Below are 25,166 nucleotides of genomic sequence, written 5' to 3'. Positions count from 1 at the left end.
GTAATTTCTAAGTATTATGTGAGTTATATGAATAAATATGAGTATCCATCAGAAAACAGAAAAAGGTTTTTCATTCATGTGTCCTAAGCCATATTCTGTTATGATGGCAGCACTGATACCTAGGTTCTCATTTCAGATCTGTCAGTGGCTACTGTTAGTGACCTTGGGTAGGTAGGTGCTGCCTTTTGTCATCTGGCCTGTGGAAGGCAGATTGGTACATCTCTAAACAGTCATCCTCAACTCTGGCTGTACATTCAGAGCACTAGGTGTCCCCAAATACGCAAGCCTCAGCCCCGTTCCTGTTGCTCTGGGTTAGGCCTCAGGGAACTGTATCTCGCGCAAGCTCCCCAGGTGCTTCTGGTACGTATCTGGGATTAAGAACCACCTAGGTAGGGAGTAATGTTTCTTTGGGATTAAGAACCACCTAGGTAGGGCGTAATGTTTCTTCTGCCTCTAAACATTTCAAGTTTTTATTTTGGAGCAGCATAATTTCCCATTGTGCATAGACTCTGGAGTCAGATGGCTTGAGTAAAAACCCACCTAAGCCAATTAACAAGTATATAACTATGGTGATTTACTTAATCTCTCCAAGCACAGTGTCATCAAATTGAAAATGGGGATAATTATAGTACCTACCTCATGGGGAAAGTTGTAAGAATTATATGAACTAAGGCATGTCAGGTGTTTAGCACAGAATAGTTAAGGCTTAATCATGTTTTCTCTTCACTTTATTCTCCTTTTTGCATCTTCCTTCTCCTCCTTCTTCATATAATTATTGGAAGTGATAGTAGTGATTATCCTCTATAAGTAGCTGTGTTCAGTAGAACTTTCTGCAGTGATAGAACTGTTCCTCTAAGCTATCCAATACTGTAGACACTAACCACTTGGGGCTATTATTTGAAGTATGGCTAGTGTGACTGAGGAACCAGATTTTACATTTCACTTCGTTTTAATTAATTTGAATGTAAATAGCCACATGTGGCTGATGGCCACAGTATTGGACAGCACGGTTCAATAATGTCAACCTCACAAATTTAGAGATTTACGTTGAACACTCCTATCTTCCCCTTCCTGGCCGATGACTGGTCCATCATCAACAATTACATCTAAACAATTTTGATCTGCTGTATACAGTCCTAAATTGAGGAGCTGAACTTATATCCTTTATTTTTTTATAATGAGATTTAGTTATGTTTGTTGGCTTTGAATTGGTTCTTGTAATCCCTATTGATTTTTCCTCTAATGCACATTTTTAGTAAATTTCATTTAGCAATCAACAATCTGTAGGCACTATAGGATACAAAAAGAAATAAGCCAGCTTTCTACCCTCAAAGATCCCGTATTCTAGTAGTAAATGAACTATGACTTTCTGTAGTTGAGAAGTCTCTGACTCTGCTTCCACCTAGCAGGTTACTTTGAGTGAGTCATTTACATATTCCTGTTTGTAAAGTGATACAGGCAAAAACAAAGGAATTTACAGCCGGAAGAGACCTTAGAATTGTTCTTATCTAGTGACAGTCTCTGTTTTATTAATGCCATTAGAAAGGAATATGATTTTTAAAAATAGGATGTCAAATATTGAATGTAGGCATAGGCTTTTCTGTAGCAGCAGAGTATGTGGTAGTGACCTGAAGACTACAACACTGTTAGCAGCAGGACTTGAAGAGTGAGATCTCAAGTCCAGGTGTAGCTCCTAAGACTAGAAGGAAAGCTTAGACGAAATACAGAATGGAGCCCTGCCATTGAATCTATTCATGTCAATACATCAATATCAATCAAGCTGCATACTTAATCTACAGTTACCTGCAGGGCTTTCAAAAAAGACATTTGGCCATGGGCATTTAGCTAAAATTAAGACTTGGCTGATCCTTTTTCCAGAGAAGAAGTAGCCGTTGCCCTGACTCTGAGAACAGCTTTCTCTCTGCAGGTTAACTTCCAGAAGCAGAGGCAGGCCTGAGCTGTTTAAATCACAATGTTTATGGGTGAACCTAGGAGAAGGGATCTTTTCCTCTACAGATAAATGAGGCCTTCAGGGTGACTTTCTGAGATGCTGATAGATTTAAGAAATATTGGAGGACGATGAAGGTCTTTACAATGGTGCAAAAATCAATAAAGTTGACATAGCAGTATACTTGTGTTCAGTTTTTCTACTTATGAGGTGAATTTATCACCATGAAATATGGACTTTCTCCCACAAAGGGACATACTTGAACCAAAGAGATAGTACCTGCCCAGCATTTTAAAGTGTGAATATATTTCCCCCAATCAGTGAGAGTTTATGTTATAAAAAATAAAAAAGAAGAAGAAGAAAAGAAATATCAGGCTCTATTAATTATGCAGGACAAAGGCATTCAGGTTTGCTCTAATTCTCCTAGGACTTCTGCGTCCTCCAGTGAAAAGGCAGGCTCCTTTAAAGGGTTGTATTAATTCTTTTAGGTCTCTGGGGTGCTGTCTAACAAGTTAACATCTTTTGTACCAGATACTTCTTTCTCCTCTTCACATCAGTGAGAGCAACTGGAATAAAACTGACATCGGAGTAACTGTCTTACATTCCCAGAAACCTGTTTTGCCTTTGCATCCTTCTGGCTATTTTTAGCTGCTTATGAGGACAAGCACAGTTCTTCAATCAATATGTCTCCAACAGCAGGCATCAGGCCCTGGCTTTGCAGGCAGCTTGTTAGGGGCATTACTGGGAACAGCATCCAGAACGAAACAGGCCCTTATTTGCCGTTTAAATTGATGATCATTCACTGGCTATTTCTTTGCAAGCCTGCTGTAAATTACTGCAGCTTTCCTTGGATATGTCTGTTACACTAAAAACTGTAATCTCATCATAGGTCAGTCTAGGAAATCTTGACTAAGAGACATAGAAATCTGGCTCCCAGGTATTATCCTAGCTCAAGTATCCTCTCTTTCGAAGGAACTCAGCACCTGGCCTCTGATATATGAGGTAGGCTCAAAAGTACAAGGATGAGTGGGTCCTAGTGCCAGAGGAGAGGCAGGCTACCTATTCGTCACCATGCCTTCGAGGGAAAGTACTCCCCCACCCCCAGTTCATGATAAATCCCAAGTCTTCTTGGTTTCAGCAGTAGTTTATTGGCTTCCTACATGTAATACTCTATGAGAAAAGATGATTTAACCTGCAGCAGAAATGAACATCTGGGTTGTAGATGGTGATGGGGAGAGCTAATACAAATGTATCAAAGAGAAAAAAATCAATGCTGAAATTTCAGTCTTACTCTTAAATTCTCAGTGAGTTTATTTGTTTCTGCCTAAAAAAGAAAACTTCTTTATACTCAATATGCATCTATCTGCAGTACCTTTGCTATCGCCCCCAACCAACCTTAGCTATGCTCCCTTCACACGGTATTGTAGAACATCTTTAAGGATTAAAGAATACAGAATCCCAAGTGAAATTCATTGGGGGAGAGAAGAAGAAAAAAAGTGTTTTGTTTTCTTAAACTCAGAACGGCCAATTCATTTAGTTGTTATATCCTTGTACTGTCTGTACAGTGTGTTCCCAGCAAAGAAAAAAACCTAGAGACTATTTGTTCTTTATACTTCCTGTGCCCCCTGCATATCCCAGTTCCTTCTCCTTTCTGTGTTATCACCACTTAATTAATATCTTTCCTGCCGAGAGAGCCTTCCAAGACTTGTGTCCTATTAATAGGACACTGGTTCCTCAGAACACATTGACCATTCTTGCCGGTCTGTTGGTACATGCCAATATTAGACACTGTTTGCATTTTCTCCAGATGTTTAGGTTTTAATTACCATACTGTATGTGGCACTTTCTAAATAAGTGTGTGATTACTGACTTCTTGCCTCTTCTCTTTATATCCTGGGCATGCTTAATTCCTCTTGTCATTTGCTTGGGTGGTCTATATCATACACGTGACCTTTGGGGACAGGAAAGAGGTGTGGCTGATAGTGTCCTCCACCTTCTCTTAGGAAAAATGATGGAATCGTTGAATCAGAGCCTAAAAGATGTTGGAAGTTTTAAGATTCTGCTTTTGCATTTAACAGATATGGAAACTGAGTCCCGAGAGTTTAGTGTCTTGCCTGAGGCTGCATGCAACTGGTGATTAAAAGAGCAAAGATCATTAGACCTTTAAAGCAGCGGTCCCCAACCTTTTTGGTACCAGGAACCGGTTTCTGGGAAGACAATTTTTGCATGGAGTGGTGGGGGGTTGGGGGGGGGGATGGGTCAGGCGGTAATGCGAGCGATGGGCAGCGGCAGATGAAGCTTCGCTTGCTCGACCGCCGCTCACCTCCTGCTGTGCGGCCCGGCTCCTAACAGGCCGCGGACCGGCACCGGTCCACCTATTCCTGCCACCTATTCCATAAAATCGAATCAATTCTACTAATGAGATTTTCTCACTCCCCCTGACCTCCCAGGCATCTGCTTCTGTTTTCCTGCACTTCTCTCTTCTGATTATAGTTGTTTTTGACCCTGTATACTTGCCCCTTTAGAACGCAGGGTCCTGGATGGGATAAAAGTGCCTTGATCCACTTTGTTGTCTCTAACATGCAGAGCACAGGGTCTTGGGGTTCAGTCATGTCCAACACATGGCTGAGGATTTGAATTGAACTTAGGTTGGGTTTTAGCCTCCTAGGCTGGAACTTGAAAAGAAAAATACAGTGTGAAACCAGCTGTGACTCATTTTCCCTAATTATAAAATTAATTATTTCAAGTGAATAAACAAGGACAGTTAAAAAAGAAAAGAAAAAAATCCCTGTAGGTTTTAGTAATTTCTAAGCCATATTGTATAATTTTATGTTTTCTAGCCAAGAAGAGCATGATTAATACTTAAAATGCCAGGACTCTGCATAGCACTCACTCGACATTATCCGGCGAGCCTGAGGGGAACGAGTGTATTGTATAATACATCAAAGGGGGTGCATGACATTTCCCTTGGCAGACAGGCAACACTTGCTCATTCTACCCTAACTCTTTTATCTGTCCCTTTGTACACAGGATCATGCGTTTGCCTCTAATCTTTTAAAAAATAATGTGTGTTTCATTCATAAAGAAGTGCAATGCATGAACTCAGGGACAGAGTGGAAGTGGCATCTTCCAAACTTCAGTAGAAGTGACTTTTTTTGGCAACAAATGCTTACTCGCCTGCACTTAACCTGGACAATGATGGCTGAAGGGAGAGATAATCTCCTTTGATCCTTCCTGGGTACAATTGAGTGTTTTTACTGTTTTAGTCCATCACGCATTGTTCCGTTCTTTTCTTGAGTGTTCAAAAATCAGATCAAATCCAAGAAAGCATGCCACATCTACATTTTTTTTTTCCCTCTGGGTGATGCTCCAACAGTCATCCAAGCCCCTGAGTTTCAAACAAGCTACAGAATAATAAGTGCAAAGTTCTCTGTTTGAAACAGGGGCAGAGTGCCAGGAGCAGTCCCCACTAACAAACTCCCTCATCACCCCCAAGTTGGCCCCAGGGAGCCCTCTGGTACTCCTGGGCTCCACAGAGCACAGCTGTAAAAAAAACAAAAATGAAAACACTGATCTAAGCCATTCTCCCTCTGTACATGGAACTACACTTGAAACAGCCATGTACTTTGTACTATTTTATATAAATCAAAGCACCTATGATAACATTCATAGATTTAAAAAGCTAATCAAACCACGGTCTTTTCTATTTTAGCACAGTATATTACAGAGCAGGTACACAGTTGATTTCTATTGACTCTTACCTGTGCCTCTCTAACACTAATGTTAAAAAAAGAAAAGAAAGGCAGATTCAGAATGTGCCTGGCTTCTCAGAACTTATCAGGTTAACTAGTAAGTCACTGTTGTATTTCATGCAGCTTTAAGTAGCTCTAAGTATCATTTTATTGTTGTTAGAAAGAAGCTTCTTGCATAATTAGCATCACATATTTGTTATTCCTCATTTTTAAGATGTATCTATCACACATAATAAACAACTGATACATTAAATATTAATCATGAATTGCTGAACTAAAAAGAAACAACTAAGTTATATCTGTATAAGGATCAAGTTTATATAATGTTGATGTTATAATTCAGAGTTTTATTAGCCACATTTATGTTAAAAAAACATACAGGTAGCTAGCTAGATTTTAAATAGGTAGAATGGTGATATGATAAATATATACACAGATCAACCTTTTCTAAGTTTAGATAATGCCTTCTAGTTGACTTCAGGTGGTTATTTCTTTCCCAAAGGGGGAAAATAGAACTCTGTCTTTTGGTGTTACTCCTTTTTAACAAATGTAATTAATCAGGGTAGAGGTAGCCTGAATTAGTCTAGAAATATTATGAAGTAAGATTGATCTGGAAACTGCATGTTTCTTACACCACTGAGTGGGTCTCAGAAGGTAGGTTGCCTCTGTGGCCAGGTGGACAGAAGTTCTCAAAAATGAAAGGAAACCTGTATCAGAGGCTGATCATTCTTCAAATATGCCTAATAGACTATCTGTTTAACCTTCTTTGGGGAGATCTTTTATATTTAGTTATCTACCTCCTTATTCATTTATTTTTGTCTCATCATCTGTCCTTATTAGAATTTGTTCTCTGAAGTTCTGGCCGGCCTAATGTTAAATGCCCATCCATTACCCTTTTATGAAGGTCAGATGCATTATTTCAGGTTGGTTCCAAGTTATGCTCTGCTGTGGAAAGTGGTCAGAGGTCTTTTCAATATTCTGGTCTGTTTGCTTCCAGCATACTCCCTGTGGTTTCTCAGAGGTTTCCATCATTTGGTGTTTGACACACTGTATCTAGAACATTTGTTTCTAGTGAATAGCGTGCCTCTCTCATGATGGATGGAGATGAATGCCCGCTGCTACAGGAAATGTGCCACATTTACTAGGGTGGGAACGTTTCACTCCAATATATCAGATCTGCCCCAAGCTTTCTCTTGGTGCTGTCAGGAAAAACAGAGTTGATGTCGATGAATCTTTAATAAAATCACTGTTTTCTTCCCTGGAGAAATTAAGAGAATACTTCAGGAGAATAGCTGAGGTATTCTGAATAGCTGAATAGAAATTAAGAGAATAGCTCAGCCTCAGGAGCTAAATTGTTTCCATTTAAACATTCCTTTTTCTGACCTGACCTTCCCCTTGACCAAATCTTCTTTTGATGGTTTATCCCTCTGTTCCTCTAGGCATCCACCTCCCATTGTACTGGGTTCCCAACTGATAACATGTTTCTCATTCCATAACCCTACAAGTCAACCGCTTAAAATAAGTTTTGCAGGACAAAATACCATAGCTTGTAGGTACAAGATGGGCTTAGATCTTCATAGGTAAAAAGGCCTGTAGTATGGGATATACAGTTTGATGCCTGGGACAGAGCAGTTTCTTCTTCTTTGCCTGCTTGGGGCTGTGTGTGCTTGTTTGGGGACTAGAATACTAAGTATCTCCATGATTGACAGCATCTGCCAACCAGGAAATGAGCATACCTATAGTGGAAAAAAGGATTTATGCGGATGAATCCAAAAAATACAGAATGGGGAAAAATAAAACAGCCTGAGTACACAGTCTCTCACAGACAAGATAAGAAAAGGTATAGGAGGAAAGACACAGATGTTAAGCTAAGAGGGATGATGGCAGAGATTAGTACAAAGCATTTGAAGTAACAAAGTGGTGATGAGAGAGAGCTAGTATAAAGCACAGTGAAGACGTAAAGTTGAAGAAAAAGAAACAATAAAATCATAAATATTTTCAGCAGTAGATTAAGGATCTCTTGAGATCTCTCAGAGAGAGGAGCGCTGACTAACTCACCAGGAACTTATTAAGGCTTTCAGATGGATTACCATTTACCTTTATCTCTCCGTTCTTCCTGAGTGCTTTCAAAGGGGGAAAAGATGTTGATGGCTGTGGCAGAAATTGGTTTTGCCAAGAAGAAAAACACAATTACGACTCAAGTGTGGAGGAGTGGCAGGCCTAGATCCAGGCTCCCCAGGGGCAGGTTCAAATATCGCTGCTGCTGCCTGTGCTTAATGAACTTTTGTCCTTTTAATGCTGTCTCCCTTGGCTGCTCCCCATCCCTCTATGGAATGGCCTCTTCTATTTATGTGTACATCCGATAGTTTCTGCACTTGTCAAATGCACCAACTCAGCCTCTATTTGCAGTCATGGTGGAGCTACACTTTGTCATTTGAAGGTGGTCATTGTGAATTTTTGCCTGGTGGGGTCATTAGTTGTGTAATGGTTAATCTGATGGACCCTGGAGCCAGTCTGCCTGGCTTTAAATTCCAGCTAAGCCACATACTAGGTATGTACGCTTAGACAAGGTTTTATTTGTTGGTTTGTTATTAACCTCTCCGGGATATAGTTTCCTCATCTCTAAAATAAAATATAACGATTGTGTCCATATCAAGAAGTTATGAAGAGTTACAACAAGCAAAGAGGAACAGTGCCTGACACACAGCAAGTATTCGATAAATGTTAGTCTCATGGTTATCATTTTTATCTGTTTCAAATTATATGGCCATGCCTCATGCTGTCATTTGTCAACTCAACTGAAATTGTTAAATGCCTATGTTGTGCCAGATCTTTTTTAAGAACTAGGAAGCAGAATAGAAATAGAAGGCATTGTCTGCTCTTAAGGATCATACAGTCTGGCAGAGGAGATGAATGTATAAACAGTCAACTACAGTATAGAAATTATGTATCATAATAGCTATGTACATAGAACTCTATTTTGGGGGACTCAAGGAAGGCTTCACAGAGAAGCAGATATTTGTCAAAGGAGAAGGGAAAAAGAAGATGAAAAGTGTCTTTCAGTGTATGTGTTGTGAGAAACCAGTGTTCACAGATCACAGTGCATACACAGCATTGATTGATTTGCAAATATTAAATAAATAAGCCGTGCCTGTTTTGACTATTTGTGGCTATGTTAACATACTAATTTCCATTTATACCTGACTATACTGACTAATCAAACCAAAATAAAAGTCCCCATGACCCAACTGAATTATAATTCTAACATAGTAACATAAATTTTTTCAATTATTATAAATTTTCCATCTTTATAAAATGAATAGGCAATGATGACATTATTAAAATTGAATTAATAAAACTAAATTTTACCTTATTATAAATTAGATATATTCAGCATTTATCTTAAGTAACTATTGGTCAGACAGAACTATTGATGAGATTTGGAGGTGCAATTTTAAGAAATCAACTGACACATATTTTATTGAACACCCTGGCTTGTACCCAGTTCTTTGCAAGCATATTGGTGAATATTTAAAAAAAAAAAAAGTTTGAACCTTACATTGCCCTTATGGAGTTTACATCCCCTCTGTGAGGATGCAATTAAAAAATAGTGCAAGACAGAAGATGATGGATTGCATGGGACAGATGACAAAGGCTCTAAGAGTTTGGAGAGGACTGTAGTCTGGGATAGTCAGGAAAATGGCATTAGAAGGCTTAGATTGATCAATGAAGCAGACCAGTACGACACAGGGTCATGACATTCACAACAAAAAATATATAATTTAGTTGAACCAACATTTATTAAGTGCTAGGCAGTAGAGATACAAACGTTCATATAACGGGGCCCTGTGTACAAAGACAGGGAGATTGAAGGGGGAGGATGCAAGTAGAGATGAACATGGAATTAACATTGATACAGGTACTGTACCTTTCATTTCCTAAAATCCCAATAATCTGATAATATATATTATATGTCCTACTCTTTTGCATCTTAAAAGTGCTCTTTACAATGCTCCTTTGACACACTGTTTAACCTAATAGTTGATTTAGAAAATATGGTCCCACTTATTGAACACTTAGGAGAGCACCCAGATCAGGGCAGTATTATTGAATATTGAGGATGATGGGGAAGTGAGAAGAATGGAGTGAAACATGGCCATAAGAGAAGCAGTCCAAGCAGTCAGGGGGGCTCTGTCAGGTCCTCCTGATTTGGGGGATCACTGGGCACTTCTGGTATTTCAGTGACTAGTCGTTCATCTTTGCCCCACCATTTTCTAAAAGGGGCCCAAATTCTCTTGAAAGAACAGCTGCGACTTAATAAATGCTGACGCGTTCTCCTTTAGTAAAATTTCACTAGGATGACAGTAGCTTTAGGAGCCAAAACCACGCATCCAGTTTGACTCCAATAATTATAGTGTTTGAATTCCAGAGGGATCCAGGAAAAGAGCTGAACTTCTGCTGGGGAAAAAGACGTTGGATCTCAGGAAGGCACTTGTCTGATATTGGAAGCAGTCCGGTTCCTTTTGAATTTAAGTTATGTGGTGTGTTTGTGTGTGCCCACCTCTTATGCTTTATGAATGTATTATTTAACCAACAGATTTACATATTTTCTCCACTGGCTAAAGCTGTTTTTGTTTTGTGGGCCCAAGCCCTTTGTGCTTCTATTTGGAAGTGCATTACTGACATTTACAAACTCCCACAGAGGACTCAGTCAATTACCACCATAGATGCCCATTGTTCCAAGAGAGTTGACCTTTACCCCTAGGCACCAATTAAAATCTATTGCTTCTTACCCCTGCCTGTGCTTGCTGTAATTCTGGCTCAGTACCTGGTATAACTGGTGGGATGCATTCTTCTTAGTCGTGGTATTATTTTTCTTCCATAAGAGAGTGACCTGCGAATGGAAAGGTATGTTTTCTCTGGAAGAAAAAGAGGCAGACCGCAAGAGTTAACAAGTTTTCAATTCAATCACCTTTTGTGTCAACACAAATGAAGAGCCTAAATAAATAAATAAGTAGGCAAAAATTGGGACATCGCCTGTAGGTTTATCCCAGATTCACATATCAGCAGAGCTGTCAGTTACTTCAGGATGGTGATTTGTTGCTAACTGCAGGGCCGTTCTGCCCTAGGTGTAGCTGTCCTGCCCCGTGGCAGGCTGACAGAGAGACTGAAGCCCCAGAGTGCAGAAGTCAGGCACGGAGCCTCTGCATGTCAAAGTAAGTGTTACTAGCACACTGCTAGGATGGTAGCATTTTAGGTAATGTTAAATTCCTTTCTTTAATGGAGTGTGAGATCAGGGCATTCAGAGCCAGTAGTAGTTTGTCTGAGATCACAGATGTTCATCATAAGAAGATTGGTAACTCTGGTGGACCAGCAGCCTTAAAACATTCTTATTTGGGGAAATAAACTTGGTGATGTATTCAGAGGTGTAACGTCTCCTTTGTAATTCTTTCCACTCTTTTTTTTTTTAATCTTTGTATCTAACGTGACTTTTTAAAAATAAATTTTATTGGAGTGCAGTTGATTTACAATGTTGTGTTAGTTTCAGGTGTACAGCAAAGTGAATCAGTTATACATGTACATATATCCACTCTTTTTTAGATTCTTTTCACTCTTGACTTCTATTTCCCCCATCTTCTATTGTGACAGAGGTACGATGCTGCTGACATTTTAATGAGGTTTGAAGCCAAATTCTACCAACCCAGTTATTTTGGTAGAAATGGCCGTCTGTAAACACAGTGGCCCAGGAACAAGTCTCTCTATACTCACAACTGAGACAAGAAGTCCCCATTTGCTAAAAGTGAATGGAGCTTGAAATTTGCCTTTCCCTGCTTAGTTTAAAATTCCAGATCTAAGCAGGTTGAAGTTGGATAGAAAGCACCATCCTCTTCTTATAGAAACAGCCTCTTCCTCCCACCTTCTCCCTGCACCATTAGTGAGAACAACCAGACTGAGAGAATGCAATTAATTCTTTGATCTGCAGAGAAAACGGGTCCAGCAGTTTTATTAGCCTCCCCCATTTTCCCGTCTTTACTAGTTGAAGTTTTATGGACTCGTGAAGATTATACTTGTATGAGGGCTTAAAATTTCCCAGGAGCCACAGCACTTCGTGCTTCCCACCCCACAGGTCTTGGTAGAGCCTGAATGTATAGCGCTGTGAGTGGGAATCATCTGGCTACCTGGAGGTCCATGTCAGTATCCCATTTCCCAGCAACCAGTGGGAACTGGTTAAGCGCATATGATAAAGCCCAGAAGATTATCCAACCCAAACCATTTGGCTCCATTTATTACAAATACAAAGATTCGCCCGTGGTTCATTATGTTCCTCCCATACAAACCCAACTCAGGGGAATTACAAAGAACTCTGAAATAAATATGTGGGAGAGAGCAGTGTTGAAAGTGGATGTTACCTGGCTACAACTGCTTAGTTTGTTTCTTCTTCTTCCCATCCCTTCTTCTCTCCCTCCTTCCTTTCTTCCCTTCTTTCCTTCCATCTTTCTTTCCTTCCTTCCCTCCCAAAGCTCATTTATATGAAAGAGAGAGTAACGAGACCACCTTATATATTTAAAACAGAATATATTTTCAAAATGTTTACATAAATGTGTGTGTGTGTGTGTGTGTGTGTGTGTGTGTAATCATCTCATCCTTACAAAAACTCTGTAAAGTGGGTAGGAGAGTTTGTGGTATTTTATACCTGAGACCTAGTTAGTGGCTAGTGGTCTTTAACTAGAAGCCAGTCTTTGCATATCGGGTCTATGTTTCTTCTCTCTTAGTTTACCGTTTTTCAAACATTGCTTCAGTTTTCTTGTCTGGGAGGGTTACTTTTTACTAGTGTTCTTGAGGCTAAGTGCTGTTTCCTCTATAGACCTTTAATACATTTCATGTTTTAAATATGAATTATATAATCTCAGATAAAAAGTAAAGCACAGAGAAAATGTAAAGGCAAACCACATGTCACATTTTAAGTCAGCTTGTATAAAATCATCCAGCCTCCTGTTTATCATTTCTTGATAACAGCCTTGACAGCTTTACAGGATAAGCCTGGTGTCCTTAAAAATCTGAAAAGATTCCATATAGAGAGTCCCAAGGAAACCTCATTTGAACGCCAGGTTCTAGTACTGGATCCCAGGAAGAACTCAGTCGATACTTGCTAGACAAAAAAAAAGAGAATAAATTAATGAATGGGTAAATGAATAAGTAAAAGGAAGTTCAGGAATATTTTTCTTCCTCAGTATTTCTAAGATTAGAGCTGCCAACAATAATTAGGATAGATTTGCTGTGGCAGGAGGATGGGCAGTGACCCTCAGAGTACTTCCCACCTTTGTCATGACATTCCTATAATGGACACTATCCCTCACCCGGGCTCTGAGCTTCCCCGGGGACCCAGTAGGCCATCTGTATTTACTCACAGTATGTATTTGAATACTCTGGGTTGTTATTTTCCACTAAAGGGAATGCAGATCAGAAATACACCTATCCCTGGGAATTCCCTGGTGGTGCAGTGGTTAAGAATCCGCCTGCCAATGCAGGGGACACAGGTTCAAGCCCTGGCCCAGGAAGATCCCACATGCCGTGGAGCAACTAAGCCCGTGAGCCACAACTACTGAGCCTGCTCTCCACAATGAAGAGTAGCCCGCACTCGCTGCAACTAGAGAGAGCCCGCACGCAGCAACGAAGACCCAACGCAGCTAAAAATAAATAAATAAATGTATAAAAAAAAAAAGAAAAACAGAAATGCACCTATCACACCTGTGACCAGTGACAGGAAGAACAAGATAATCGTCCAATGTTTGGTACAGGACCTGCTTAGAGGTAGATTCCATTGTCCTGAACGATGCTCCTTGGAGAAATCACCACTGAGAAATTGTCCTCCTGTCACTGCATGCACACGCTGTCACGGGTGTGTTCTTCCCCTTGCACAGCTTTATTCATGAGCTCTGATTAGCCCTTGTGACTCCATCATTGCCTTTAATCTTTGAGATACTGTACCATCGTTGAATCTCTAGGCACCCACTTTTTCTGCAGGAGCCACTGCTTCCTCTCAATTTCTTAGAAAAGAGATCCTTTTCTTCCAAGCAATTTCCTCTGTAGCATCGGTGGAACAATATTATTTACTCTTCTAAGACTGGACACATGGGCCCTCATGAATAAACTTCTTGCACCCCTCCCCCATTTTTTCTTCCTACATCAAATGTATAAAGGAAATAATTAAAACTATTAGAGAGAGATATATAAAAGGAAGTATTAGAAAGGACATTGTTTAAATTAGACCTAAATTAGAATGAGAAACCTCCCTTAAGCCTCTTAAGTGGTGTCTGAAGTAACCCAGACTGACACTTTTCAAAGAAGTAGTAGAACAACAATGGTTCATGCTTCTCAAGTCAGTGATTGTAATAAACTGTAAGCTGTACGATATACATGTGTGAAATGTACTAAGAACATTCCCATGCATAATGATAGTTGATGCAGAAAGGAAACAAAACAAAACTCTGAAATCAGGGTAAGTACCATAAATGCCATTTTAATGTTGAGAAAGCTAAGGCTCAGAGAGGGGGTCGTCCAGATAGCGTAGCTGATACCTGCACGAGGACTCAGCAACATGGAAATTTTCCTAAGCGTCTTGGTTAACATTCACCTTGCCTACATAATAACCAAAGAGTATAATCTCCCTACGGCGACAGCTATTTCTTCTAATGGTGCATGTGAGCTACTCACTTCTGCTCAATGAAGCAAGCAGGAAGAGTGACTCTGTTTTTTAGCCATTTATAGAAGAGTGCTGTAACTTGAATGTTCTGATATCTTTGGATTTCTCTCTCTGTATGAAAATACTTAAGGATATGTCTACCTGCCTTTCAGAGAGTCGTGGAATGAAGTGACCAAATTAGCGCTGAGGCTCCTAAGCCTTGGCATATGTAAGAATCATCTAGAGAGTTTGTAAAAATGTAGATTCTGAGGGCCTGTTTCTCAGAAAATCTAGGTCAGAAGCTCTGAGAATCTGCATTTTAACAAGCAGGTACCACCTCCCCATACCCCCATAATTCTGTTGCATATGGACCTAGGGCCACACTTTACTGAACAGAGATGAGCTGTCCTAATAGTAAGGTATCATTTTTCCAGGAATCTCTTGGTTTCATTTTTCTTTATAAAAATAAGTAGGTAAAACCCTTGGTGTTGGTGACAGAGTATAAAATATGTGTTACGTGTTTGGAGCCAGCTGCCCTCTGCTGGACAATGGAAAATTTGATGTGAAATTAGACTGTTTCTCTCCATTTGTACCTTTGACATTAAAACTGTGTTTATTATTCCCCTCGCAGAAAGACAGCTGTGTTATGCATTTGACCACTGGATGGGATAAAGGTCCAAAACACGCAGACACATTCAGGGCATCTTTGAGATTTAAGGAAGTGGTGAAGCCCAGTCTTTAGGAGTGGATTAGGAAAGCATGAGGTGCAGGCTGCATGGTGCCCTCTACTCTTCCACCTGGGAATGAAGGAGGGGCTAGAACAAATAATTCCGAGAGCTGCTTCCTAGCCATGTAACTTTGCAGAGGTGTGGGAGGCTGCGTTTACAGTGTTTTCAAAGATATTTGATAAACTCAGGGAGGGGGGCTTCTTGAAGTTTTATTTTTTGAGAGTTCTACCCCATTATTCCAGGTTTCTAGTTTCATTCCTTTGCACAGCAAGTAGCTCTGTCTTGGCATGAAACGCAGGCAGCCCACACAGGCTTATTAGATACAAATTGCTATTCAAAGATCCCATGAGAGAGGAACATGAAAAAAAATGCAGGTGTTTTTTGAAAAACAGATTTGGAAATAAATTTTAACATGTCAGGGTCTGCAAGATGAGCAAAGAGAGGAGTTATCACTGCTTTGAGGTTGGACCAAAGAAAGGGTAATTTTAAGGAAGCATGTATGTGTGAGCTTTCATCTGTCACTGAACTTGAACCTTCGCCACCTTCCAAAAGAAAGAAGGATGGTAGTGAACATTGGTACTTTTTATTTCATGTCTATGAGACCTCCCCTTCCCCACCCACAAACTCTAGATAAGTGAAATTTTAAAAAAACAAGAGGAGAAAATGACTCCTGTTTGGAAAGAGACAGACATGAATGCACAGAGAGGGTTCTTTCACTTTCATCCAGGGCCAGGTGCTCAGATCTACCTACCAGATTCTGGAGATTTTGTTCACAGTGAAGCAGAGTTTATGAATGCTATAAAATGAGTGGAAGAATAAATGGATTGGATACCACCAGCTGCTCCTTTTCTAGCCCCTTCCTTTGTACTCAACAACTCAGCCTTCTTCTGTCCCAGCATCGCCAAAGTGTGGCTGTCACTCATCTCCATTTTGTGGTTTGGCTGTCATGTCTTTCAAATTCCTGCAGTGACAAGTGGAATTGAACAGCGTTGGCCGGGGGATCCTGGCAAGAGGAGAGAGCCTTCCTGGGAGACCAGTGCAGAGCCGATCCCGCTGTATTCTCAAAAGGGCACCCTGGCTGCAGAGCCTCTCAGCCAAGAGAAGAGTGAGTTCTTCCATCTCTGGCACCTTCTGTCCCTGTGCCAAGGCCAAAGTCAGGCTTCATTTCTGATGTCCAGGAACTTGCCTTTTAGTCTGGGACGTTTTTTCTTTTGTTTTTATGGGGTTTTTTTGTTTGTTTTTGACTAAATAGCCCCTCCCTCCAAAAAAAAAAAAAAGAAAGAAAAAAAGGGAGAAAGTGTGCCTCAGCTAGAAGAAAAACATGTAAGGAAGGAATCTGAGTCTGATGACTTGGCTCGAATCCCACATCTTGTTTTTGTTACAACTGGCAGTAAAACGGACGACTGCTTCAGAACCTCTCAGCTTTTCTCTGAACAAGTTCAATATCCTTTTTATTTCCTTTTGCTCTTGTGGTTTAGCTCTAAAGTTTTGTAGGGAAACAAGAAGAAGCAGTGTGACTACTGTATGTGGCAGCAGGAAAGGGGCAGAAAACATCAGGGAGTGTTGTAGCTTTGTCCTCCCTGCATTTAGGTGAATGCTGAAGAGTGGTTGGTTAAGAGTGAGGCTCCAGAAGCAGCCAAACTTCACCCGAATTCCAGCCTCAGGGGCACTGGTGTGTGTGCTTGAGGATGTATTCCTCTGCAGTGGGGAAGATAATATGGATGGGGGGTGTGGTGAACACGAAATGAACACTGTATACCTGAAACTAATATAATATTATAAATCAACTCTACTGCAATAAAAAGGAAACAACACACACAAAGCACATGGTGAATAGCCTTGAGTACTATGTGCTAGACACAAATTTTCTTTCAAGGTACCAGGTTTTTGCCTTTTGTGAACTCAGAATCCGTTGGACATTTCGATTCTGATACGCCCTTTGTGGGCAAACTCGAACAGTTGCAAAGTAGGAGGTTCTTTTTCCCCCTATGGGAGATCATCTATACCTGCTGTAGCAGGGAGTTGTGTTTTTTTTTTGCGGTACACGGGCATCTCACTGTTGTGGCCTCTCCCGTTGCAGAGCACAGGCTCCGGACTCTACAAGGGGCAGATGGTCCTATTTTAGGCAAGTATATGAGTAGCGGGACCAGTCTTGGAGAAAGTGAAGCCCAGAGGGGTTTGAGCCATTTGTTCTGAGATGCATAGCAGGTGGTTTTATTTCAGAACCAGTCGTAGAATCCCAAACATTTTATTCCGTCTGGAAAATGGAGAAAGTATTCATTCTCCTGCCTCTTAGGATTATTAAGAGAAAAATGTAATCATATATGAAAAGATATTTTGATTTGAAAAATCAGTTTCAGATATATAAGATCAATGTTTTTATAGTTATTTCCAAGACAACTTTTTGGAAAAATGTGACCGTGGGGAAGGAGGGTGTGCTTTATATGGAAGAGGCATTAGTTGAGGTATGGACAAACGAACGTGTATGGGGGAAAAAAAGAAGTAGGAAGTAGATTTCTGAAGGAATACACCTTTCCGTCATTTTTTGGGGAGGTGGGGGCTTGGTTTTTGCAAAATTATAAAAGGAAAGTGCCACCTACAGTGCAGAGGGAAATTCAGAAAGAAAACACAGATCCCTAACTAGGATGAAGACAGCAGAGTCTTCTGATTTTAATTACCACCCTCGTTAACAAACGTCATCATTCATCACTTTGCCTTAAATATACTCTTCTCTGATGTACGAGTAAAGCCACACAGTTTTAGGTACCAGTATTTCTTCATCTGTGAATAGGGATAATAACACGTGTCCTGTTAGCTCACTGTATGGTGGCAAGGACCAGGAAATCACAAACACAAAGGGATGCCTATTTATTGAGCTGAATTACATATTCTAAAGCTGCATTAACACCATGATGAGGAAACTTGAGAGAGTGTGTGATTAATTCCTACAGGACAGGCTTTTGAAGGACTCTTTGAATGAGAAAAGTTTTGAGCTGGATGTTGGAAAATGGGAAGACTTCAAGAACGCTTTGACATTGTAAGCTAATGGGGGAATCATTGCCGATGGCAAAGGAGGCTGTGGCGACTGGGCTCACTGTGCATATTCTGCAAATGACTTAGCTCCAGAAACTCTATTTTAACCCAAAAGTAGTTGGAGCTCAGCAGCTTACTGGCAAAAGAACCCAAGAAGACGGCATGGGAAAAGGCTTTTGTCACAAACTGCCTGGGGGAATTCAGTTACTTGGAATGGAATCTGGCCAGGGCAATTGCTGCTAATATCACTACCCTTGCAGAAAGTTTCCGGGGAGGCTTTGTGCCTTTGCATGGTCAGGACCTCCTTTTACGTCTCAGTGAAAAGCCTGCAAAACCACAGCCAGAAATCAGCGATCAAGAGAAATCACTATTCTTGTTTAGATCTGCAAACTCAACGTCTGAGCCCAAAGGGGAAGGGCAGGCAATAGGACCTTAGGGCTTTTGAGGTAGGATGGCAACCAGAGCCTCAGTGCTTAGTCAGTGACACAGTTTATTATATCATGCCTTAAGTCGCATTTAAACAGAAGTTTACATTTTCAAAAGGGCCAGCTCCTTATTCAATGTTGTGGTTTGGTCTCTATCCAGACACAGACATTAGGAGGAGAAAGTGTTTTTTTATATATCCAGCCCTGCATCCTCCTAACTGATGGAATCCCTCTCTCTCTTGCCTTTTTCTTTCCTTCCTTCTTTTTCCAAAGCAGATGGTCATGTTAGCAAAAAACCTCTGATAGTGTCATTGACCTACATTACAGTACAAGCTAAGCAGGTACAGAAGTAATCTAAAGATGAGAAAAAAAGGGAAAGCTTGTTGGGTTCCCCTGAGTTAATCTCATTGTGCTCAATTTCCAAGAGAAGGATGGTAAACATATGTGCTTTTCTCCCATGCCTTTATTGATATTCTGTTCAGTACTGTGAAAATTAAAATACAGTGTCTCAGTTCCACTTATAGCATGATACTAAGTGAGTGGGACAGGATGTTGAAAAGAGCCAAGCAATTATGCATTTGTCATGGGTAATAGGGAAGTTGGAGTTTCCTTCTTTATTTAAAAGGCTTCCTCTCCCATCATATGGGTTCTTGTCCCACAGGACTTTGCTTGCTGTATAATTTTTAGTTTCACTATTGTTCTGAATACCCAAGTGTAGAGGTGGCTCCATCAAACCCTGTTTTCTCTGTTTCCTGTAGATTATTGTGATATGCAAAATAGATATTGTACTAATAAAATAAAATGAAAACTAATAAATGCCATACCCAAATGCCACATGGGCACATAAATCAATTCTCTGATGGCGTGATTCACTATTGGGAACTCTGAATGACAAGCCAGTCAACAGGCTGGATGGCCTTGGGCAACTTGTCTCATCTTCCTGGCATGTAGAAATAAAATAGTTAGCGTCATAGGATTTTTTTTTTTTTTTTAATGAGTTAAATGGATAGTAACCTTAAGATCTCATGTAAATGCCATGGGGTCTTTACTAATTAGCATACTCTAGTTTCTTTGATGCCTACTGCAATCTGCTCTCTTTACCTGACCTTTACTTTGTAAAACTAAGTAGTAATTTGCAGCTGCTGGCTTTCTGCATGGAGCCCCTGAAGGTAATAGATTCCAAGATCTATAACCTCTTCAAGGAGTAAATTAATCCTTTAAAATCTCCACAGTTAGTTTCTTAGCATCCTTATCAGGCTTTCTGATACTTGTTGGATAACATACTTTAATCTAACCAATTGATTTGTTATCTCTAAACACCATTTTCATCTAATTTGCAGCTATGATGTCCATTAGCAAGTGATTACAGTGAATGAACTTAAAAGCTGTATATTGAGATAAAATGCCTTTTTGGGTCCTTTGGAAGTCCTGGGAGTGATAAATCTGTAGTGTGTAGGAAGGCTTAAAAGGTTATGACAATTGTATCCTAAGGTTGATACAAATGGTTCTGCAGTTCAATTTCTCATATTTGTATTTTGCACATAATCTTAGGGCATCGGTGAAAGGTCATTCTGGAAATACGAAATAACCAGGAACTAGTTTGCAAAAGTAGATATAAATGAATACCCTTTTCTCAGAGCATTTATATCTCATATAATGGGTTATCTATCTTTAGAAATAGTGGTATTTTTTTTCCCAGAATATCTGCTTTAATTCTGAGTATACGTCTATGTTGTGGGGTTGCTGCAATATAATATGTTCATTAAGAGATCCACATATTTCAATGTTTTTTTTTTGTTGTTTTTGTTTTTTTTTTGTGTGGTATGCGGGCCTCCCTCTGCTGTGGCCTCTCCAGTTGCGGAGCACAGGCTCCGGACGCGCAGGCTCGGCAGCCATGGCTCACGGGCCCAGCCGCTCCGCGGCATGCGGGATCCTCCCGGACCGGGGCTCGAACCCGGTTCCCCTGAAACGGCAGGCGGACGCGCAACCACTGCGCCACCAGGGAAGCCCCTCAATGTTGTTTTGTAGGTGCACCATGCTAGGAGATTTTAGTGCTCTATTTAAGTGAATTTTCTAGATAACCGAAGCTTATCTTTAGAAGACAATGGTGTCTTCCCTCCTTCTATTTTACTTAAAAATATTTCAAAATTATATCTTCACCTTCCTTAAACAAAGTATTCTATATTTGTTATTTCCTTTATTATGTGAAGTTTAAATGTTATTATTCTTTGCAGTGGTTGTGGTGTATAAGTGATATCTATCTTCTTTCCTTTATTGATTGAATTAATTAAAAAGAATTTATTGTCGGTAACCTGCTTTTCTTGCTTCTGCCTATCACACAGAAGAATTTGTCCTTGGATAAATACTTTCTCAAAGCTACATTCTTAAGGTTTTCATTTTGCTACTTTAAAAGGAATTTGAAATCTGAAACAGGAAAGAAATGAAAGTTTTATAAAGACTTAAATTGAAATAATTATATTTTGATTAGGCAAACCTAACCTCTGAACTAGTGCATTTCATACTAACCTGTAGCATCTCTCTGAGAAAGAGGCTCATTCTTTCTAACTGCTATTCATTTCCCCTGCCTGGCTTCCAATTCCCATCCTGTAATACTTTCAGATGGTGGTATTTGCTTATCACTAACACATCACCATGAAACTCTAGCTTGATTCTCTCACACTTCTAGGATGCAGCTTTGCTGGAGTGATAGCTATATTTGAAGTTCTGTATAGGCTCTTCAGAGTAGAGTCACCCAGTGTATCTGAAGCAGAGAAGAAATGGAAATCTTCTGAGTGAAAAACAAAAAGAACCAGGAACCATCTTCTGCACCTGCTTCCATCCTCCCTTTCACCTCCAGAATGGATGACAGAGCTCCACAGAAATGGGCCCAGTTTCTATCAGTATGACATTCCTAGGTTGAGTAAGAGCCTTCTGTTTAAGAAGGAACATGGCCCAGAGTCCCACCATATGCCTCCACTAATGACACTGGGCTGGATGACTTGACATGGTTCCCACTCTGGGATGGGGTTGTTAATGATGGGCTTGGAAGAGCAATGTAAAATATAGCTGAAGAAGGGAGACACATCCTATCACGAGTTTTGAAATTGCTTACAGGCCACTCAACTTGTTTGTCAAGGTTTTATGGTCCGTGCCAAGCTTCTGCCTGTGTCACAGACAAGGCCATGCTCTTTAATTGATTCAGCCATCACTTATCGACCATATGTGAGGTAATAATCTGGGTATGGAATAAGATGGGCAGGATACACCTTCTCCATAGTTGGCAATCTAGTGAAAAATGCATATTATATCATATAGTAAATACTTAATTTCTAATTATGCCACACTGAAGGCAGGGTTCCTGAAATAAAAGCTCATAGAAAGAGAACTTGACCCAGAGGTAAGGTAGGCAGAGGGTTAGGAAAGGCATTCCAAGGGAAGTGATATCTAAGCGGGATTAGGAAAATAAAGAGGGATCAGTTTACTCTTAGTGGAGGGGATAAGAAAATACATCTGCCTGAACAAACAGTGGTGACAAAGAGCATTCACGGGCTTGCAGACAGTCCCTGAGAGTCACTTAGAGTGTGGATGGGGAAATTGAGTTATGCGAGCCAGGAGTCAGGTCATGAAAGGTTTTGTGTACCATGCTAAAGAAGTTAAATAATGTGCTGAAAGGTACAGGATTACATTGGAAATTTTAGACAGAAGATGGGTATTGTCAGATATCCATTTTGGAGAGTCAGAGAGGGGCATGAGTGCAGACAGGGCAAGGATTTAGCAGCCTGAAACCAACCTCTGAAAGAGATGATACATTTCTAGCCTCCAGGCAACTGACTTTGAGAGAAATCACATAGCAAATGGAAACACCGGGTCTGTATTATCTACCGTGGATGAGACAGGAAGAAGTACCTGTAATAGACTGGAATCAGGGAGTTGATTAAAGGACAGAAATCCAAGCATACTGAGATATGAAAACTTGAGATTCGGGAAAACCAGGAATAAAATTACCATTATATCCGTAAAGTCCTGGTGTAAAAGGCTCAGAGGCAGGTGGAGTGTTCACCCGGAAGAATTTCAAGAATTCCCTCCTTCATCCATTGCCCTTCAGAGATTCTGAGATGAAAAGCCCTTTCCCACTGCTAAAAACTCTATACGTACTTAACATTTACTCAGAGACTTCTGTGGACGGATTTGACTTCGGTGATTTAAACACAAAAGTCCTCTGAATCTGGGAATAGTGTTACCTGACCTTAGATTTCAGAAGGATTTCAGGGATACCTGAAGATGTTTTGCTTTCCTAGAATAGGGTTTTTAGGTCTGTGTGTGTAGCTAGTGTACTTTCCTTCATCTCTTGTCTCAGGTGACATCCAAGCATGCAGGCTGGCCATGACATCACTGAACTAGACGTTTCTCCTTCTCAAGCATTGTTTCCAGATGTCCAAATTCCTAAACATAATCCTCCCTTGTCTGTTCTAAAAAACAACATTTCACTATACGTTTTCCCCCAGAGCATGAGATTATTTCCATAAACACAGCTGTTAATTATGTATCCAAATGGCGACCGATGTGGCAACTTGCTGAATTAGTCCCTGGGCACACTGTCTCCTTTTTGGAATAAGAAGAGATTTTCTTTGATGCAGCAATTATAACAAGTACTTTTCCACTCTCTCTCTCCCATCAATTTGTTTGAATAACCTGCGCCTTGCCCAACTTTCTCTTTCTAATGACATCCCTTGTTTCTAAATGCCCTCATTTTTTGACACTATTCCCCACAAATTGGCCCCATATCCTCCTCAAATTTAACCTGTAAGATACACTGATTGTTAAATGGTTGCATGTCAGTTTGACTCACAGGAATCATCCGTACAGTAGATGTTTGGAGATTTTGATATGAAAAATGTCCTTGTAGAAATCAACCGTAATAGGAAACTTTCTCCAGTAATTCTCTGTTGCAGGCCTAGATTGGTAGCCAGGGAGAAGACGCACAGTAATCTATCTCATTGTATCCCTCAACTGTTACAATTCCAACAGATACCGCATTCAGAACCTCTTTTATCAGTGCTTCATAACTTTCAGAGAATGTTCTGCTCTTCCTACCTTATTCGCATCAATCAATAAACAATATACTAGCTGGAGAGAAGCTAAGATGTGTCATTGCGATAATGAGGCCTAAAGGGCTGATAGATGTTGGGGAAGAGATACTGAGCATTGCCAGTACCCAGAATAGCTTGGATTCTAACAGCCTTCAGCCATTGCTATCAAGAAGACAGAATCTAATCGCTCAAACACACAAAGTATCGTGAGAGTGAAAATCTGGCAGAAGACTGTTTCTGCGTGTGCATGCGTAGGTAAATGCTTATAGCCTGTTGTAATAAATACATTAAGAAGTGTAGATAGGTGCCCCAGTTCTGCATATTTCCCCACTGCTCAATATTTTCCAAATAAATACGTGCTCCTTTTATAATATAAAATATACTTCTGGGCTTCCCTGGTGGCGCAGTGGTTGAGAGTCCGCCTGCCGATGCAGGGGACACGGGTTCGTGCCCCAGTGTGGGAGGATCCCACATGCCGCGGAGCGACTGGGCCCGTGAGCCATGGCCGCTGAGCCTGCGCGTCCGGAGCCTGTGCTCCGCAACGGGAGAGGCCACAGTGGTGAGAGGCCTGCGTAACGCAAAAAAATAAATAAATAAATAAAAAATTAAAAAATAAAATAAAATATACTTCTTTGTAAAGGCACAGTGTTTACAGGAATGATTGTGTCTTTATAAATCTGTTTCATCAAGAATATGACTCTTATTCTAGACCCATGAGTTTTACCTCTTGGCATGTTGGTTAATTGTCTCCTTTTAAATCTGCAAGCAAGGTGATTTCGCTTTGGTGAGCAGAGGTCCGGACCTAAGGTCTGTGTACAGGCCATCACGTGTGATCAGGTGAAAAGAGAGGTGACCCAGCCTTCCTAATCAGAAGGGACAAGATCATCCCTGAATGAAGGATAGTTCTTTCCTTCTTGTGCCATCTGCTTTTAAACCAGCATTTCCTGCTTTTTTTTTTTTTTTAATTGTATAAAGTCAAGTTTTGCCGAGCACCTATTTCATTGCCTGCTTTTCTCTACAGGCAAATCCTCCCTGAAGCCAGCTTATCTTATCTCCTCATACTTTATATGACTGCCCAATCTGCAAATATGTTTTCTAACCCTGAACTTCAATTTCTACTTCTACTTCTACTTCTATCCTGTTTGGAATTTGTCTTTACTCTCAGGATGCTTACTTTCTATTTTAGAAGTTACGACCTGTACTTAGTAAAGGAACTGACAATATGAGACATTACGAGTCAGTGGCTTAGACATATATATCCCTTATGTGCCTGAGTGACTTGGAATTTGAATGTCCTCAATAAATGCTTATAAATTCAAGATGAGGCTGCATAGCATAAGGGGTGAAAGTGTTGACGCTGGCCACTTATTATCTGTGTGATCTTGGGCTGGTCACTTAATCTCTCTGTGTCTCAGTATAATAATCTGTAAAATGGTAATACTAATAGTAGCTGACGGATAGAATTATAGCCTTACATGAATTAATATGTGTAAAGTCCTTAGAACGG

At 40.4% G+C, this 25,166-nt stretch overlaps 1 protein-coding gene across 4 annotated transcripts in view; it reads left to right on the top strand.

The window, feature by feature from the left end:
• SORCS1 (sortilin related VPS10 domain containing receptor 1) overlaps window positions 1-25,166 on the top strand; it is a 587,212-nt gene that overhangs the window by 309,604 nt on the left and 252,442 nt on the right. The window lies entirely within an intron of this gene.

The sequence above is a fragment of the Physeter macrocephalus genome, chromosome 20 (assembly GCF_002837175.3).
Source record: "Physeter macrocephalus isolate SW-GA chromosome 20, ASM283717v5, whole genome shotgun sequence".
NCBI classification, from domain to species: domain Eukaryota; kingdom Metazoa; phylum Chordata; class Mammalia; order Artiodactyla; family Physeteridae; genus Physeter; species Physeter macrocephalus.
This window is presented reverse-complemented; position numbering and strand designations above follow the sequence as displayed.